This window comes from Capsicum annuum, chromosome 3, assembly GCF_002878395.1.
Source record: "Capsicum annuum cultivar UCD-10X-F1 chromosome 3, UCD10Xv1.1, whole genome shotgun sequence".
Taxonomy (NCBI): Eukaryota; Viridiplantae; Streptophyta; class Magnoliopsida; order Solanales; family Solanaceae; genus Capsicum; species Capsicum annuum.
In genome coordinates, this window is record NC_061113.1 from 68438509 (window position 1) to 68458473 (window position 19965).

The following is a 19965-nucleotide window of genomic DNA, read 5'->3' on the forward strand; positions in this document are numbered from 1 at the left end:
AGTCTTCACTATCACCCAGGTAAGGCTAATGTGGTTGTTGATGCTCTTAGCAGGTTATCCTTGGGGAGTTTGGCTCATGTAGAGGAAGGAAAGTGGGAATCGGTGAAGGATATTCATCATTTGGCTGATCTTGGAGTTTGCCTCATGGACTCCAAGAATAGTAGTGTGATAGTGCAAGAAGTAGTTCTATCATCTCTTGGTGCGAAGATTAAGAAGAAGTAAGTGCTAGACCCTAGCTTGATGAAAATCAAGAGTGATGTTGGCAGGAAAAAGGTAGTGGTGTTTGATATTAATGGTGATTGTACTTTATGGTACCAAGAAAAGTTGTGTGTTCCTAATTTTGACGATTTATGACAAAGGATTTTGGCTGAGGTGCATGATTCGCACTATGTTGTTTATCCCATCTCGACTAAGATGTATCATCATCTCAAAGAGATCTATTGTTGGAATATCATAAAGAGGGATGTGGTTGATTTTGTTGCCAAGTGTATGGTGTGTCAATAGGTTAGTGTTGAGCACATGAGGCTAGGAGGGTTGTATCAAAAAATTGATTCACCCGAGTGGAAATGGGAAGTGATCAATATAGACTTTGTTACCAATCTTCCTCGGTCTTGGAATCAATATGATTCAATTTGGGTCATCACGGATAGGATGACTAAGTCTGTGCACTTTTTGCCAGTGTGAACTACCTTCTTGGTATAGAATTATGCGAAGCTGTACTTTCTCGAGATTATGAAGCTTCATGGGGTGCCAGTTTTGATTATTTCTGATCATGGCACATAGTTTACATCTTACTTTTGGTGATCTTTTCACAGAGGGTTAGGGACTAAGGTTAGTCTGAGTACTATTTTCCACCCGCAGATGGATGGGCAGGTGGAGAGAACTATTAAGACATTGGAGGATATGCTTCGAGCTTTTATGATTGATTATGATGGCAATTGGGTTAAGCATCTACCTTTGGTGGAGCTTGCTTACAACAATAGCTATCATTCTAGTATTGGTATAGCCCCTTTTGAGGCATAGTTTGGTAGGAGGTGTAGATCTCCTATTGATTGGTTTGAACTTATTAAGGCAGACATGTTTGGTCCCGACTTGGTTTACCAGGCTATGCAGAAGGTGCAGGTGATTCAGGAGAGGCTTAAAGCTGACCAAAGTCGCCAGAAGTCCTATACGGATGTTAGGCATAAAGACTTAGAGTTTAAGGTTGTGTATAAGGTTTTCCTCATGGTATCTCCCATGAAGGGGTTAGTGTGGTTTGGTAAGAAAGGGAAGATCAGTCCCCGATATTTTGGTCCTTATGAGGTTTTGCGAAGAATTGGTAATATTGCTTATTATCTGGAGTTACCTTCTAGCTTGATCTTGGTTCATCCAGTCTTTTAAGTTTCCATATTAAGGAAGTGCATTGGTGATCCTTCTTCGGTTGTTTCTTTGGAAGGACTGATCATTTCAAATTCTTTGTCTTATAAAGAAGTCTCTATTGAGATCTTGGATAGGCAGGTTCGTCGGCTGTGGACCAAGAAGTTAAGGTTCTTTGGCGAAACCATAAGGTGGAAGAAGCTACATGAGAAGCGAACGAGGACATAAAGTCCAAGTATCTGCATTTATTTTCTACTCTTGGGATTCATGCGAAAGGTATGTGTCTTCAACACATCTTTATCTTTAGAGTTTTTAAAAGACAAAGATTAATATCTTTGCCTTTTTTTGAAACTGTGTTAAAGATTGGGAATATATTTGATAATGCAAATGACTAGTGCGTATGGTTACCCCTACCTTGTCTGTCATTCGGGGATGAATGTTCCTAGTGGAGAGAATGAAACACCTTATTTCTTGGACCTTAGAAAATTTCTTGGAATTCTGATCTCTGGACCTAATACAACTCAAGGGTACGAGCCGTATGTTGAGGTACGAATAGAATGGTTCGTATATAGACCTGTGTTGGTTGGTGGGATGGATTTTGGTTACTGGAATGGATATGACGTAGGGGCATGAGTCATACTGGTGGTTATAGATTGTTTGGTTCCTTAACTTAATCTTAGTCTTGGTTACTTAGGTTGGATAAGAGTACGAGTGGCTCACAATGAGCCGTAATCCAAGATACGAGTCGAACCTAGGACTCGTATAAGGGACAGTTTCTAAATCTTCCTTATGTTTAAATCTGCTAGGGGTACAAATGAAGGGTCTGGATCATATGCGATGGATACGACTTGGTTGGATGAGTCGTATACTGGACAGTGTTTGATCCAAAGATTGAAGTTAGGGTACGAGTTGAGTGTACCACTCATATTGGAAGGGTAGAACTCGTGTGGGTCAGTCGTACCCCTGTGAAGGGATTTTGGTTCAACCTAAGTGAGGGTATTCTGGACATTTTCCCACTTATCCTAATAAGGTCCCATGACTTCTAACCCACTTGTAAAGTTATTTACCGTATTATTCCATTTATTAACACTTAGAAACTTTTCTTAATACTCTATAATTCTATCAAAAGATTTTGGTCAAGGGAAGCTAGGGTTTCAACTAGAGGATTGAATTGGGGATTGCCTGGGTGATTTCTTTCCATCATCTTTGTTTAAGGCATGTTCTTTTACCTCATTGTTAATTCTATCTAAAGGCATGGTTTTTTATGAATGTTTTTCATGATTTCATTGATTATATGATTTTGTTTTTCAAATATGAATTAGGGGTTTTAATGTTAAATGGTTGGTTATGGTTTCCCATGGTTTTAATTATGCTTTTATATACATTAATGGTGGTTTTGGATAACTGGATTGCATGGGAATGGTTTGATGGTAATTAGAATTGGTTTTGATCATATTATACCCCCAATGTGTTTGGCAAAATGCTTATAAAGATATGTTAATTGCATTGACTACTTTTAATGGAACTCTTGCTTGTTCAAAACTTGGTAAAGAAATTATACATAGTTTAAATAGTTTGGAAAGGTAAATGGATAAATAGTTATGCCTGAGGGGTACATGGAATCCGCCAAGTGATTTAATATGGTAAATGGAAGGGCATTTGAAAATCCCATTTGGCCTAAATATAGTTGGATATGGATAATACTTGTAAGTAAGGATTGGTATGACGATACCAATATTGATGGCCATGGTTGATAAATGGATAATAGTTTGGTTATTTGGAAATTTGTTTTAATTGGGCAATAATGACGGGATGTGTAGCAAAGCCGTAGAAGGTGGAGGTCCCGGGGGTACCAAAACTGGAAACTCCTATTTGTCGATGTGAGCTTGGTCTTGGTGACCGTATGCATGATGTTACACTATATTTTGGGGGATGTACTAGTCATCCCAAGGTTTTCTTCCCTGGTCGTACGGCTACATACACTAGGGCCCTTTCAGCAGGGGGAGTTGAACCCATAGAGCCCATGGGTGGTTTAGGACGGCAAAGCTGTATAGCCCAAGTAAGAGTTTTAAGAGCATGTTAAACCCGGTCCTTTTTCCCGACATGGTTATATATATATATATGGTTGTATGTATATGGATGGTTTTACTTGGTTTTATTAATTGCATTATTTTATCCTTATCCTGAGATCATGCTAGCATTCACCCGCTAACCCATCTACTGGCGGCTGTATACCTATGTTATGCAGGAATCGGCCATTCTACTCCTCCAATAAAGTGATTGACTCGGGGATAGCATTTGGACTGAAGTGGTGAGCATCCATCCTTTCAAAAGGCTTTATTTCATGTTATGGATATTTCTAGATACTTTGATTTTATTTTGGATATTTTTTAGCTATGGTTGGGGGCATGTCCCAATTGAATTTTATTACTTTTTTGGTTAGAGACTTTGTGGTACTTCCATGGGTTTGAATGGGCGGGCTTGGTATTAGTGTTGGCCTTGCATTGGAATAAGCTGAAGGGCTGACATCATTGGACGATATTGTTGGTTGTTCCATCCTATTTCATTTTGGGATTAATTATATTATTTTTTGGAACATCTTTAGTTATAGCCTGGTTTATGGCCCTTGTTTGGGTATGGTTTAGTATGGTTGGATCATTTGTATGAAATGGTTGGACTAGATTGGGTCGGTCACGGTTGTGATCTTATCCCAGAGTTTTCATGTGAGTTATTGCACTATCTTGCTACATGCTTGAAATTCAGCCAACTCAGGGCAGGCGGATGGAGGTTGGGTTGGGTAACGGGGGTGATCTCCGATGCCGTTCGAACTTAGGACACCCATTATAATAAGGCTTGGGTCACATCACTAGTAGTCCTGTGCAGGTAATGCTTTAGATTTTGGATTAAGGTTATCCTGGATATAGTAACTTCAGCGAGCTGACTAGTGGTCGGTCTTTGTAGGGTGTAGAGTCTGGGTCTTCGGGCTGAGGTGTCCATTTTGGATCAGTCGGACCTTCTCAAGAGATCAGAGTGCCTAGGGAATGTTATAAGTGTGGCATTATTAGTTATATCTCCATAGATTATCCCCGAAATGGGATGATTGAAACTTTACTATAAAGTGTTCAGCTGATCTAATTATTACTACCTCTAACTAGAGGTGGTGAATAGGGTCTTAGAGATGGCCCCTAGGGTTTGAATGAGGTTCTCTAGCTGGTCGAGTAGGTAGTCGGGCAGGCACTCAGTCTGGAGGCAGGCTAGGTTGCGTATATGTTATTCCAGGTGGGTAAGTGGTTAAGGCTTTGGATAGTATTATCACAGGTACGATTTTAATATGCCATTAGCCAGTTTGTGTTTTATTTGATCTAGGTTACACATATACATATGTTTCTACTTATTATATACTGCACTTAGGAGCCTTTATCTGAGGCTTTGCATGTAACTTCCCTCGTGGATGATTCATTAAAAGTTCATCGGGTAAATAGATCACATTTAGTGTTGTTCAAGAGTATGACACTGAGCCTAACCTTATTGTACTAGATATGGCGGGTTTAAATGTGATGTTGGGAATGGGCTAGTTATCCCCTTATCATGTGGTCTTGGATTTATTTTCTAAGACCGTTACTATAGTCATTCTTAGCATACCCCCAGTTGCGTGGAAAGTTTCTTTTATCCATGCTCCAATGGGAATTATTTATTATATTCGATCTAGTAGACTATTATTAAGGGGTTATGGTCATTCATTGCTTATGTTTGTCATATTAGCACTGAAATTCCTTTACTTGACTCTGTTTCTATTGTTTTTTACTTTACTAATATTTTTCCTACTAACCTGTATGTCCATCCTCCTAAGCGTGATATAGATTTTGCTATTAGACTCAAGTCACGTTAAGACCTATTACTATGGTACCTTACCATATGGCTCCTGGTGAGCTAAAAAGGCCAAATATTTAGCTTTCGGTTCTTCTTTATAAGGGTTATATTAGGCCGAGTGTAACACCTTGGTGGGCTCATGTTCTATTCATGAAGAATAAGGATAGTTCTATGAATATATGTATTGATTATAGGTAGCTAAATATAGTGATAGTGAAGAATAAGTAACCTATGCCTTCTATTGGTAATTAATTTGATACATTTAGGGTTTGATAGTGTTTCTAAGATCGATTTAAGGTCTAGTTAGCATCAGTTGAGGATTCAAGCAGAGGACATCCTTAAAAACTCGCTATCTCCATTTTGAGTTCCTGACCAATGCCCCAACAATATTTATGGAATTGATGAACTCTATATCTAGGCCATACTTAGACTCCTTTGTGATTGTACTTATCAATGATAACCTTGTCTATTCGAGGGGTAAGGAGGAGCATGAGTAGCATTTGAGGACTGTGCTCCATACTTTGAGAGATCATAGGCTTTTTATCAAATTATCAAAGTGCAAGTTCTAGGTTGAGTCTGTAGCTTTCTTAGGGCGTGTTGTTCCAAGTATGGGATTATAGTGGACCCAACAAAGATTAAGGTTATTCGTGATTGGGATAGGGTTACATCTTTGATTGAGGTTTACAATTTTATTAGATTGGCATGATACTATTTGTTGATTTTAAGAGATTTGCTACAATTGCAACGCCTATGACTAGATTAACTAGGAAGAAGACTCTATTTCAGTGTTTTGATAGTTGTGAAGCAAGCTTTCTAAAGCTCAAGGACTTGCTCACTTCAGCTCCTATATTGTCTTTTCAAGTTTAGTGTGAGGGGATTACTATTTATTTTGATGATTATGGTGTTGGTTTGAAGTGTTTTATGATGCAGCTAAAGGTGCACAAACACATCTACCCCACTCATGACTTGGTGTTGGTGGTGATGGTTTTTGCACTTAAGTTTTATTTATATGGTGTTTGTTGTGAGATCTTCACTAATAATCGTAGTCTTTAGTTCATTATTATGGAGAGGGATATTAATTTAAGACAATGTAGATGGATTGAGTTACTAAATGACTGTGATACCTTTATTCTATACCATCCAAGCATGACGAATATGGTAGCAGTCACCTTGAGCTAGAATGCAGTGAGTATGGGTTGCTTAGCCTTCATTTTAGTGTCTTAGTGATCGCTCGTCTTAGACACTCATTCCTTAGCCAACATGATGGTTCAACTTGATAATTCAAGCCCTTATAGGATTCTTCCTAGTATTGAGGCTAAATCTACCCTATTGGAGTAGAATCACTTGCTAATAAAATATTAAATGGTTTAACATCTAACCAAGAACCGAAATCATGTCAATTAGATCTTGGAGAAACACTAAAAATAAGAAAAGATAATAAAGATTTAAAGTCTCTAAAATACAATTCAAAAATTAATACAATTACAAAAGTTAAAGTTCAAAGATAACATATACCCATTACATTAGTTATAATACAAAAAAATCACAATTCACAAGATTGCCTTATTAGATACAGGTGTTGATCAAAACTGCATCATTTAAGGAATAATTTCCACAAAGTATCGGGAAATAAGTACTACAAAATTATTCTCTGCAACTAGGGAAAGATTAAAATAAATTATAAACTACACAGTGCACACATCTATAAAAATGAAATTTGTTTTATAAATGACTTCGCAATAACCAAAGATATAAATAAAGAGATAATTTTAGGTACTCCTTTTATAACTCAACTAAAATATTATACTTCCAAGTTATATGGCATTCACACCATTATTTTGGAAAAAATATTTTTTCCTATCTAAATAGTATATCACAAAAGGAAAGTGACTTTATGAAAAATAAAATTTCCTGTAGAATCAATTTACTTTCACAAGAAATAAACTATTTAAAAGAGAAATTAAAATTAAAAAAAAAAAAATTGAATCCTCTTTAAAGACCGCAGAAGTAGAAGCTAAAATTAAAGGTCTATAAGAAGTCATAGAACGAGAAATTTGCTCGAATTTTCCTAATGCCTTCTGAAAAGAAAATGACATATTGTTGAAGTGCCCTATGATAAGTCGTTAATTTGACAACTTACTAGCATCTTTAAAGCCTAAATTGTCATGCTTCTTCATTGATTTATTGTACTTTCTTACTTAATGCTCATTGGTGTAGGTAAAAGTGAAATGAGAAGATGAGCAAGTAAACTTGATAAAAATGAGCTAAGGAGAAGGTGAAAAAAAGAAATGCGAGCAAAAAAAACAAAAGCTAAAATTGCAGGCCCAGGAGTCAACCCTCAGTTACAGTGATCGCGAACTGAGTATCGCGATCAGTTGACAAGTCAACCAAAGGGCAATCGCGATATGAGTACAGCTATAGCGACCACAATTGCAGTCAAGGGATAGCGATAGCGGTAGAGCGGAAAAGTTTGAAGGACATTTTTATAATATTTGGAAAATATGGAATTGGGACTTAAATAGGGGGTTTAACCCATTTTTCATCCAATCTTTTATCTTACATATTATCCTATCCTTAGTTTAGGGTTAATCACTTGGAGCTTGGAGCTTGGAGCTTGGAGCTTGAAGCTTAAATTTATACTAATTTAAGGCAAGAATTAATTAAAGAAACTCCAAAGTGAAGAATTGGCAAATCTCATTAAGGATTCATTGGAATTTAAAGTATGGTTTGCATTCTCTCTATTTTTCATGAATCAAATTGACGGATATTTTGGTATATTTTTGTAAATTGTCTTTATGAGTTTCTAGTTCTTCCTCTTGGGATTATGCTAGAATAGGGTACATTTATGTATGGGTTGTGATTCATTTTTGTATGTGCTAATGTATTGGTTTTGGGTTCTACTATTGCTTGAGTAAATTGATTGGGATTTATGGGTGAAATCCCTAAATACCCAAAATGGGTTTGTGGGTGAAAACCCCAAGCACTTGAAAGTCCAAACCATCCTTGGATGAAATTGTAGGTGAATGTTGAGTCCATGGTGTGATCGATTAGTGTGCTTATCATAGGATCTTCGGGTGAAGTCTAAGTAACCCGAGGGACATGAATGCTTTCCTTGCCCAATGATAGACTGGGTGATGCTATTCTTAAGGGTAAAGGGTCGTTTGTGTTTCCATTTGTCCATGAGTGTTTTATGTACTAAATGGATAATATATGAAGTTGTGAGGAAAGAATCCCATAAAGTGTAATGATAATGTTTCCTTACATTCACCCAAGTTTTTATTTAATTTTTAGAAAGAGGCAAAAGCTCAAAAATTCTTTCAAAATGTCATTGGCAAGAAATGAAATGATAATTTTCTTTTTGGAAAAAAAAGATAGATCAAGGATGTTTTTGAGATTTCTTTTGAGTGAGACCATTAAACTCAATTTTTGGCTCTCTTTACATGGATGAGCCATGACTCGGAGTAACTTATTAAGCTCAAATCGCTCAAACTGGTTAGGAGATTAACTTTTTGCTCTATGATTACGATGCCATGTGTGGTGAGATTTTTGTATAATTCTTGTGCATATGTGTAGTCTAGAACTTGCCCCGAGTGTATTCAAAATGAAATCCTAGACAAGCTTAGTTTGGACAATGACCCGAGGCCATTGTTTTGATCCGTTACATAGCAAAATTCTCTCCTTAACATTTTCCCTAGTTAACCCCTTTGAGCTTTTTTACCCATTTTTCTTTCTTTGTCTAATGATAATCTTAGTAAAACACTTAAGCCCTTTATAAAATCTTTTTTTTGGCACTTAACCTCCTTTGATTCATTGCATGATTCTAAGAAATAAAATATAGGTAAAAGCCTATGTTTGGGGGGGTGTAGTTGGGAAAATAATGTGAGGGTGGTTCAAACTCTAAGTTTGGGGAGGTAAATGTGATGTGATCAGATGAGTTAAGAAAGGTGTATGTAAAATTTTCAACTCATGTTCCTAAAAGACAAGAGATGTGCTAAATAAAGTTGAATAATGTAGCCCATAGAACTTGAAGAGAAATTGGATAAATGAAGGGATAAAAAACGATTAAAGTTAGAAAGTCTCTTGGAAAAGTCAAAGAAATGAAGAAATAAAATGGTGGCATTGAATTGTTTCGTAAACTCTAAGAGGAAAAAAATTGAGTAGGGAAATATGGGAAATGAATTGAAGGAAAATAAGGTGGAGAGTTTGATAATTTTGGGGGTAGAAAGGATTGAGTAATTGCATTTATGGAGGTCTTTTAGTTACTTGATCTATATATATTCCTGCCCGTACCTCAAACCTTCATCTTGTCCTGCAAGACCTTGGTGATTCCAAACTAGGTAAGTCTACATTGGTGGCGAAAAAAACAAAGGGCAAACCTATGGTTCTACTCATTGTACTTGAATTTCTTAGCGAGAGTAAGTATGAATTCTTTTATTATTTGAGATCCTTTAAAATTTCAATGTCTTTTGTGTATGTGGAGCTAACTCTTGCTTGTGAGCGGTATTGATACTTTGGGGTAGAAGGTGAAATCTTACTCTCGATTTGGGTAAATAGGTGAAGTAAGCTGCATTGTGAAGATTGAGAAAAAATTTAAAGATTTTATGTTTCCTCATAAGATGCTTTGTTGATTTGGAAGATTCATTTGATACAAACTTTCATCCTTGCTTCATAAATATGTGCTTATTGAAAAAACATTGGTTTACTTGTTGCCATAACATGTTTGGTAAGTCTTTGTAGAGCTTTGCTAGATTATTTCTTTAATTTAGTTTTTTTGGGGGTGGACTTAAGTTAAATACCCCATCTTGTTAAATTGTTCTTGGTTGCTTGAGGACAAGCAATTGTTTAAGTTTGGGGGTGTTGATATAACACTAATTTAACAACTTACTAGCATCTTTTAAGCCTAAATTATCATGCTTCTTCATTGATTTGTTGTACTTTCTTACTTAATGCTCATTTGTGTAGGTAAAAGTGAAATGAGAAGATGAGAAAGAAACCCTGGTAAAAATGAGCTAAGGATAAGGTGAAAGATAAGAAATGTGAGAAAAAGGAACAAAAGATGAAATTGCAGACCTAGGACTCGACCCTCATTTACCGTGATCGCAGACTGAGTACCGCAATCGCGGATTGAGTATCGCGGGTGCAGTCAGTCAACAAGTCAACCAAAGGGTGATTGCGATATGACTACAGCTATAGCGGTACCACGATCGTAGTCAAGGGATGGCAATCGTCATAGCACAGAAAAGTTTGAAGGGCTTTTTTATAATATTTGGTAAATGTGAAACTGGGACTTAAATAGGGGTTTTTAGCTCAATTTATATCTAATCTTTTATCTTACATATTATCCTATCCTTAGTTTAGGGTTTATCACTTGGAGCTTGGGGCTTGAATTTCTACTAATTTGAGGCAAGAATTAATTAGAGAAACTCCAAAGTGAAGAATTGGCAAATCTCATTGAGGATTTATTGGAATTTAAAGTGTGGTTTGCATTCTCTTTATTTTTCATTAATCAAATTGATGGAGATTTTGGTATATTTTTGTTTATTATCTTTATGAATTTCTAGTTCTTCCTCTTGTGATTATGCTAGAATATGGTGCATTTATGTGTGGGTTGTGATTCATCTGTGTATATGCTAATGTGTTGGTGTTGGGTTCAAATATTGCTTGAGTAAATTGATTGAGATTTATGGGTTAAAGCCCTAAACACGCAAAATGGGTTTGTGGGTGAAATCCCTAAGCTCTTGCAAGTCCAAACCATCTTTGAAAGAGGGTTTGGGTGAACTTTAGGAACCCTCATCATCTTTAAAAGAGGGATGTGGGGACCAAGGCAATAGTAGATAATCATTGGGTTTAGTTTGCTAATTTTCACTATCTTAGACATAAGGGTGAATATGAGGTTTGCTATCCCTTGGGTACCATCCTAAAAATAAGGATGCCTAATTGAGGTATTGAGTGGCTTTAATTGACGCACTTGTTAGGTACTCGAAAGGGTCAATGAGTGACATCTGTGAGACTTTGTTGACAAACTAGCCTAAAGGACTTTCAACCTAGCCTACCACATCATTAATGATTAGAATTTGCACGGAAACATCATGTTCCCATGTATAACTTGCCCTTAAAAAGCATAATCCAAAGATTCATGCCTAATTGATTATACTTTAATTATTCTTAGTCTCGAATTAGTCCCTTAGAAGTCCAAGAATTACTTTCACATTTGAAAATGTTTAAAAACCCCAACTCTTTGTATTTTAAGTTTGAATTTAGTAAGTACTTTCATTTCAAACTTACCCATTCGTCACTCGCATTGTTCCTTGAGGATTCGACCCCGACTCTTATTGGGTTATTATATTGACATCAACCGCCTTGCAATTAAATTGACGTGTAAGTTTAGGGTTATCAAAAATGGTGTCGTTGCTAGAGAATAATTTGGCGTATTGAGTTAGTTTGGAAATTTATCTTACTTGCTTTGGTTCAAACTTGTAAATATTTGTTTATTATTTTCTTTTGTTTCTTGTGTTAGATAGATTTTTAGTTCTTTTTTATTTGTTACTATGGCATCTTGGAATGAATAAGAGTTTGGTGGTTGGAAATCTTATCTTGATAATCCATGTCCATATTATGGTGGACCTCACTTTTGGCAAAATTATAGATATATTTCCCGAAAAGAGATGTGTACACCATCTCGATTCTCTTGGGAGTATGATTGTTCTTTATGTGATAGTCGAGATATACATTGGAGTGATTGTCCAAATGTCCCTTCCCCTCATTATACTAACCCAAATGCTAGTTTTTCTTATTAGTTTGATAGGTCCTATGAGGAGGAAAAAGGAAGAACAATGTGCCGGATACATACTTCAACATATCTTAGATCGGGTGGAAACAATGGGGGATAATATATATCTCATACATCAAGCCGAGGAGGCATGTAAAAAGGAAATCAAAAGGATAGAGGAAGTGGGTATGGAGGGTGATCTTTCAAATACCATGGGTATGCCAACTCCTCCAAATAATGTTGATGAATCCTCAGTGATTTCCGAATCAACCAAACCAAACATGAGAGATGATGCCAAGATTGAGGAATGGTACTAGAGTCAAAAGAAAAAGCCAAGCAAATCCTTTGTGAAGGCTCTAGTCCATTTCGAGGTGAGAATGTCAAAACGGATGCAACTCTGGAATTAGGAAGAAGACCTCACTCGAACCACTTTTCAACATTATTCGTGGTGGGTGTGATGAAAGTCAAACCACCCAAGCAAATGATGAATTTTAAATAAGGAGGAAAATCCCTACATTTTAGAGTTTGTCATTCCAAAAGGACAAAATATAGCCCCTCACTTGAAGGCCAATAAATGCAAAATTCGGTGTGTAATAAGTGAATTTTTTGCGCTCTCTCCAATACCCAACAAGTCTATTAGAACGTTTAATGTGAAGTTGGGAAAATGGTTTTAATCTTCAAAGTGATGAGATAGAAAATATTTCATTATGTCCTCACCTTTGCCCAAAATTCCTCAAAGATGTATTGATCTAATGTTTGGCCGCCATTTCAAGTCTTCCAAATTGAGACATAAATTTGATACGCAAACGCGACTTTAACTAAGGCGCTTCTTGGGAGGCAACCCATGAAATTTTTTTGATGTTTTTTACTGTTTTAATTTATTTTTTTGCTTGTTTTGGGGTGTTTTTAGGTGATTGCACAAGATAGAATGGGTACCTCAAGAATGAAACCCCAAATAAGTATATTGGACTTTCTTTTCATCACTATCCTATTTTTAGTAAGCTTACAAGGTATGATCTTTAAAATACGAATGATGATTACATTCCACGATTTCTTTTGGTTTGAATTTAATTCATTTGAGCTTAATTTGGAAGAATGTAGTTATTAGGATGAAGATTTTTGAATGTGTGCCTTGTCTCAAATATTAAATTGCAAAATTCTTGCTTTCACACACTAGTGCACACCATGTGTTCCATAAAACATCCACTTAAGGTTTGTTTGCTTAATTGAGTAGTGGGTGATTTAATTGGGTTAGTATGATTACAAGTGGTATTTTTGGTGATAAATTGGTGCATTGGTCTTGTTCACATGTGTTGTTATTTAACCTATTCAAGATCTTACTTTACATGTATACCATATGTTTGTAAAATGTCAATAAGAGAGAAATGTCTTATATGTTTTTAAAGGTTGATGTAAACTTTCTTGAAATTGTGTATAAATGTTGTGTCCATGGTGTGGTCGATTAGTGTTCTTATCATACCATCTCTGGGTGAAGTCTAAGTAACTCGAGGGAAATGAATACTTGCCTTACCCTATGATAGATTGGGTGATGCCATTCTAAAGGGTAAAGGGTCATTTTTCTTTCCAGTGGTTCCATGAGTATTTTATGGAAGATATGTGAAGTTGTGCGGAAAGAATCCTATGAAGTGTAATGATAATGTTGTCTTGCATTTACCCAAGTTTTTATTTAATTCTTTAGAAAGAGGAAAAAATGCAAAAAATATTTCAAAATGTCATTGGCAAAAAATGAAATAATAGTTTTCTATTTGAAAAAAAAAAAGAGATCAAGAATGCTTTTAAGCTTTATTTTGAGTAAGACCATTAAATACAATTTTTGGCTCTCTCTGTAAAGGATGAGTCATGTCTCGGAGTAACTTATTAAGCTCAAACTGCTCAAAATTATTGGGAGATTAACTTTTTGCTCTTTGAGTACGATGCCATATGTGGTGAGATTTTTGTAAAATTCTTGTACATATGTGTAGTCTAGAACTTGTTGCGAGTGTGTTCAAAGCAAAATCCTAGACAAGCTTGGTTTGGAGAATGACCCGAGGCCATTTTTTTACCCTTCACATGGCCAAATTCCCGCCTTAACATTTTCCCTAGTTAATCCCTTTGAGCCTTTTTACCCATTTTTCTAATGATAATCTTGCTAAAACCCTTATGCCCTTTTTAAAATCTTCCTTTTCGAACTTAACCTCATTTTATACATTTCATGATTCTAAGAAATGAAATATAGGCGAAAGCCTAAGTTTGGGGGAGGGGTAGTTGGGAAAATAATGTGAGGGTGGTTCAAACTCTAAGTTTGAGGGGATGAATGTGATGTGCTAAGATGAGTCAAGAAAGGTGTATGTAAGGTTATCAACTCATGTGCTTGAAAGAAAAGAGACGTGCATAATAATAAAGTTGAATAGCATAACTTGAACAGAAATTGGATGAATGAAGGGATAAGAAGGGCTTAAATTTAGAAAGTCTCTTGAAAAATACAAACAAATGAAGAAAAAAAAGTGGCGTTGAATTGTTTGGTAAACGCTAAGAGGAAAAAAAGGGGGTAGGCAAATATAGGAAATGAATTAAAGGAAAATAAGGTGGAGAGTTTGAAAATTTTGAAGGTAAAAAGGATTGAGTAATTGCATTGATAGAGGTCTTTTTAGTTACTTGATCCATATATATTTCTTCCCATACCTCAAACCTTCATCTTGTCCCGCAAAACCTTGGTGATTCTAAAATAGGTAATTTTATATTAGTGGAGAAAAACACAAAGGTCAAACCTATGGTTCTATTCATTGTACTTGAATTTCTTTGCGAGAGTGAGTGTGAAATCTTTTATTATTTGAGATACTTTAGAAATTTCAATGTCTTTTGTGTGTGTGAAGCTAATCTTGCTTATGAGAAGCATTAATACTTTGGGGCAGAAGGTGAAGTCTTACTATCGGTTTGGGTAAATGGGTGAAGTAAGTTGCATTGTGAAGATTGAGAAAATTTTTGAAGATTTTATGTTTCATCGTAAGATGCTTTGTTGATTTGGAAGATTCATTTGATACAAACTTTCATCCTCGATTCATAAATATGTGCTTATTGGAAAAACCTTGGTTTATTTGTTGCCATAATATGTTTGGTAAGTCTTGTAGAGCTTTGTTAGCTTATTCCTTTGGTATGGTTTTTTTGGGTGGACCTTGAGCTTAGTTAAATTGTTCTTGGTTGCTTGAGGACAAGCAATACTTTAAATTTGGGGTGTTGATAAGTCAATAATTGGACAACCTACTAGCATATTTTAAGCCTAAATTATCATGTGTCTTCATTGATTTGTTGTACTTCCTTACTTAATACTCATTTTTGTAGGTAAAAATGAAATAACAATATGATCAAGGAAACTTGATAAAAATGAGCTAAGGAGAAGGTGAATGATAAGAAATGTGAACAAAAAGAACAAAGTTGAAATTGCAGGCCCAGGAGTTGACCCTCAGTTACAGCGATTGCGGTCTGAGTGTCGCAATCGCAGTCAATCAATAATTCAACCAAAGAGAAATCGCGATATGACTACAGATATAGCAGTACCACGATCCCATCAAGGAATGGCGATCGCGGTAGAGCAAAAAAGTTTGAAAGGCATTTTTGTAATATTTGGCAAATGTGTAATTGGGACTTAAATAGGGGATTTTAGCTCATTTTTCATCCAATCTTTTATCTACATATTATTTTATCCTTAGTTTAGGGTTTATCACTTGGAGCTTGGAGCTTGAATTTATACTAATTTGAGGCAAGAATTAATTAGAGAAACTCTAAAAGTGAGGAACTGGCAAATCCCATTGAGGATTCATTGGAATTTAAAGTGTGGTTTGCATTCTCTTTATTTTTCATGAATCAAACTGAAGGAGATTTTTGTATATTTTTATTTATTTTCCTTATGAGTTTTAGTTCTTCCTCTTGGATTATGCCAGAATAGAGGGGCACTTATGTGTGGGTTGTGATTTATTTGTGTATATGCTAATGTGTTGGTGTTGGGTTCTACTACTGCTTGAGTAAATTGATTGGGATTTATGGGTGAAAGCCCTAAATACCTAAAATGAGTTTGTGGGTGAAAACACCAAGTTCTTGAAAGTCCAAACCATCCTTAAGAGAGGGGTTTGGGTCAACTTTAGGAAACCTCATCATCCTTGAAAGGGGGATGTGGGAACCAAGATAATAGTAGACAATTATTGGGTTTAGTTTGCTAACTTTCACTATCTTACACATAAAGATGAATATGAGGTTGACTATCCCTTGGGTACCATTCTAGAAATAAGGATGCCTAATTGAGGTATTGGGTAGCTTTAATTGACACACTCGTTAGGTACTCGAAAGGATTAATGAGTGACATCTTTGAGACTTTGTTGACAAACTAGCCTCAAGGACTTTTAACATAGCATGCCACATCATAAATGATTAGAATTAGCACTGAACCATCATGTTCCCACGTATAACTTGCCCTTAGAAAAGCATAATCCAAAGATCCGTGCCTAATTAATTATACTTTAATTATTCTTAGTCTCGAATTAGTCCCTTAGAAGTCCATGAATTACTTTCACATTTGAAAATGTTTAAAAAACCCAACTCTTTGTATTTTAAGTTTGACTTTAGTAAGTACTTTCATTTCAAACTTACCCATTTGCCACACACATTGTTCCTCGTGGATTCGACCCCGAATCTTGTTGGGTTATTAAATTTACAACAAACGCCTTGCACTTAAATTTACGTGTAAGCTGAGCGTTATTAAAAATGGCTCTATTGTTGGGGAACAATTTACATCTTTGAGACTTTGTTTACAAACTAGCCTCAAGGACTTTTAACCTAGCATACCACATCATTAACGATTAGAATTAGCACTGAACCATCATGTTCCCACGCATAACTTGCTCTTAGAAAAGCATAATCCAAAGATCCGTGCCTAATTAATTATACTTTAATTTTTCTTAGTCTTTAATTAGTCCGTTAGAAGTCCATGAATTACTTTCACATTAGAAAATGTTTAAAAAACCCAACTCTTTATATTTTAAGTTTGACTTTAGTAAGTACTTTCATTTCAAACTTACCCATTTGCCACACACATTGTTCCTCGTAGATTCGACCCCGTATCTTGTTGGGTTATTAAATTTACAACAAATGCCTTGCACTTAAATTAACGTGTAAGCTGAGCGTTATTAAAAATGGCTCTGTTGTCGGGGAACAATTTGGCGTATTTGTTTCTTATGTTAGGTTGATTTTTAGTTTTGTTTATTTGTTACTATGGCATCTTGGAATGAATATTAGTTTAGTGGTTGGAAATCTTATCTTGATAATCCATATCCATTTTATGGTAGACCCCACTTTTGGCAAAATTTTAGATATGCTTCCCGAAAAGAGATGTGTGCACCATCTCGATCCTCTTGGTAGTATGATTGTTCTTTATATGGTGGTTGAGATGGACATTGGAGCTATTGTCCAAATATCCCTTTCCCTCATTATACTAACCCAAATGCTAGTTCTTCTTATGAGTTTGATAGGTCTTATGAGGAGATAAAAGAAGAAGAATGTGCCGGATACAATGGTGTTGAAGAAATGGTTCAACATATCTTGGATCAGGTGGAAACAATGGGGGTTAACATATATCTCATCCATTAAGCCATGGGGGTATGTAAAAAGGGAATCAAAAGGATAGAGGAAGTGCGTATGGAGGCTTATCTTTCAAATACCATGGGTATGCCCACTCTTCCAAATTAGCTCAATGTTGATGAATTCTCAGTGCTTTCCCAACCAACCGAACCAAACATAAGAGATGATGCCAAGATTGAGGAAATGGTACTAGAGTCAAAATAAAAATCCAAGCAAATCCTTTGTGAAGGCTCTACTCTATTTTGGGGTGAGAATTTCAAAATGGATACAACTCCAAAATTAGGTAGAAGACCTAACTCGAACCACTTTTCAACATTATGCTTGGTGGGTGTGATAAAAGTTGAACCACCCAAGCAAATAATAAATTTTGGAAATGAGGAGAAAAATACCTACATTTTGGAGTTTTTCATTCCAAAAGGACAAAATGAAGCCCCTCACTTGAAGGCAAATAAATGCAAAATTCAATGTGTAACAAGTGAATTTTTTATGCTCTTACCAATACCCAACAATCCTATTAGAAAGTTTGATGTGAAGTTTGGTAAAAGGTTTAAATCTTTAAAGTGGAGAGATGGAAAATATTTCATTGTGTCCTCTCCTTTGCCCAAAATTCCTCAAAGATGTATTGATCTAAAGTTTGGCTGCCATTTCAAGTCTCCCAAATGGATACATAAATTTAATAGGCAAAAGATGTCGCGTCGCGACTTTAACTAAGGCGTTTTTTGGGAGGAAAGCCATGGAATTTTTCTTGATGGTTTACAATGTTTTTAATTCATTTTTTTTTTTTTTTGCTTGTTTTGGGGTGTTTGTAGGTGATTACACAAGATGGAATGGGTACCTCAAGAATGAAACCCCGGATAAATATATTGGACTTTCTTTTCATCAATTTCCTCTTTTTAGTAAGCTTACAAGGTATGATCTTTAAAATACGAATGATGATCACCTTTTTGACGATTTCTTTTGGTTTGAATTTAATTCATTTGAGCTTAAGTTGGTTGACTGTGGTTGATGGGATGAATATTATTGAATGTGTGCCTTGTCTTAAATGATAAATTGCAAAATTCTTTCTTTCACACATTAGTGCACACCATGTGTTTGATAAAACACCCACTTGAGGTTTGTTTGCTTAATTGAGTGGTGGGTGATTTTATTGGGTTAGTATGATTACAAGTGGTGTGTTTAGTGATGAATTGGTGCATTGGTATTGTTCACATATGTTGTTATTTTACCTATTCAAGATCTAACTTTACATGCAACCACATGTTTGTTAAAATGTCAATAAGAGAGAAATGTCTTATATGCTTGTAAAGGTTGATGTAAAATTTCTTGGGGCATTGTGTGATCATTTTTGGAGTATAGCTTTGAGTCCAATTGATCTTAAAAGTGTTATAACCGGTGGTTTTTGTTGAAATTGTGTATGAATGTTGTGTCCATAGTGTGATTGATTAGTGTCTTTATCATAGCATCTCCGGGTGAAGTCTAAGTAACCCGAGGGACAAGAATGCTTGCCTTGCCCTATCATAGACTGGGTGATTCTATTCTTACGGATAAAGGGTCGTTTCTGTTTCCATTGGTTCCATGAGTATTTTATGTACTAAATGGATTATATGTGAAGTTGTGAGGAAAGAATCCCATGAAGTGTAATGATAATGTTTCCTTGCATTCACCTAAGTTTTTATTTAATTATTTAGAAAGAGGCAAAAGCTCAAAAATTCATTCAAAATATCATTGGTAAGAAATGAAATGATAATTTTATTTTTGAAAAAAAAAAAGATAGATCAAGGATGTTTTTGAGCTTTCTTTTGAGTGAAACCGTTAAACTCAATTTTTGGCTCTCTCTTTACAAGGATGAGCCATGACTCAGAGTAACTTATTAAGTTCAAATTGCTCAAATTGGCTGGGAGATTAACTTTTTGCTCTATGAGTACGATGTCATGTGTGGTGAGATTTTTGTATAATTCTTGTACATATGTGTAGTCTAGAACTTGCCCCGAGTGTGTTCAAAGTGAAATCCTAGACATGCTTGGTTTGGACAATGACCCGAGGCCATTTTTTTGACCTGTCATATAGCCAAATTCCCACCTATACATTTTCCTTAGTTAACCTCTATAAGCCTTTTTACCCATTTTTTTTGTCTAATGATAATCTTGATAAAACACTTAAGCCCTTTTTAAAATCTTCTTTTTGGAACTTAATCTCCTTTGATACATTTCATGATTCTAAGAAATGAAATATAGGCGAAAGCCTAAGTTTGGGGGGTGTTATGTAGTTGGGAAAATGATGCAGCCCAAACCAGGGCCTTATCGTAATGGGCATCACAAGTCCAATCAACATCGGGGACCACC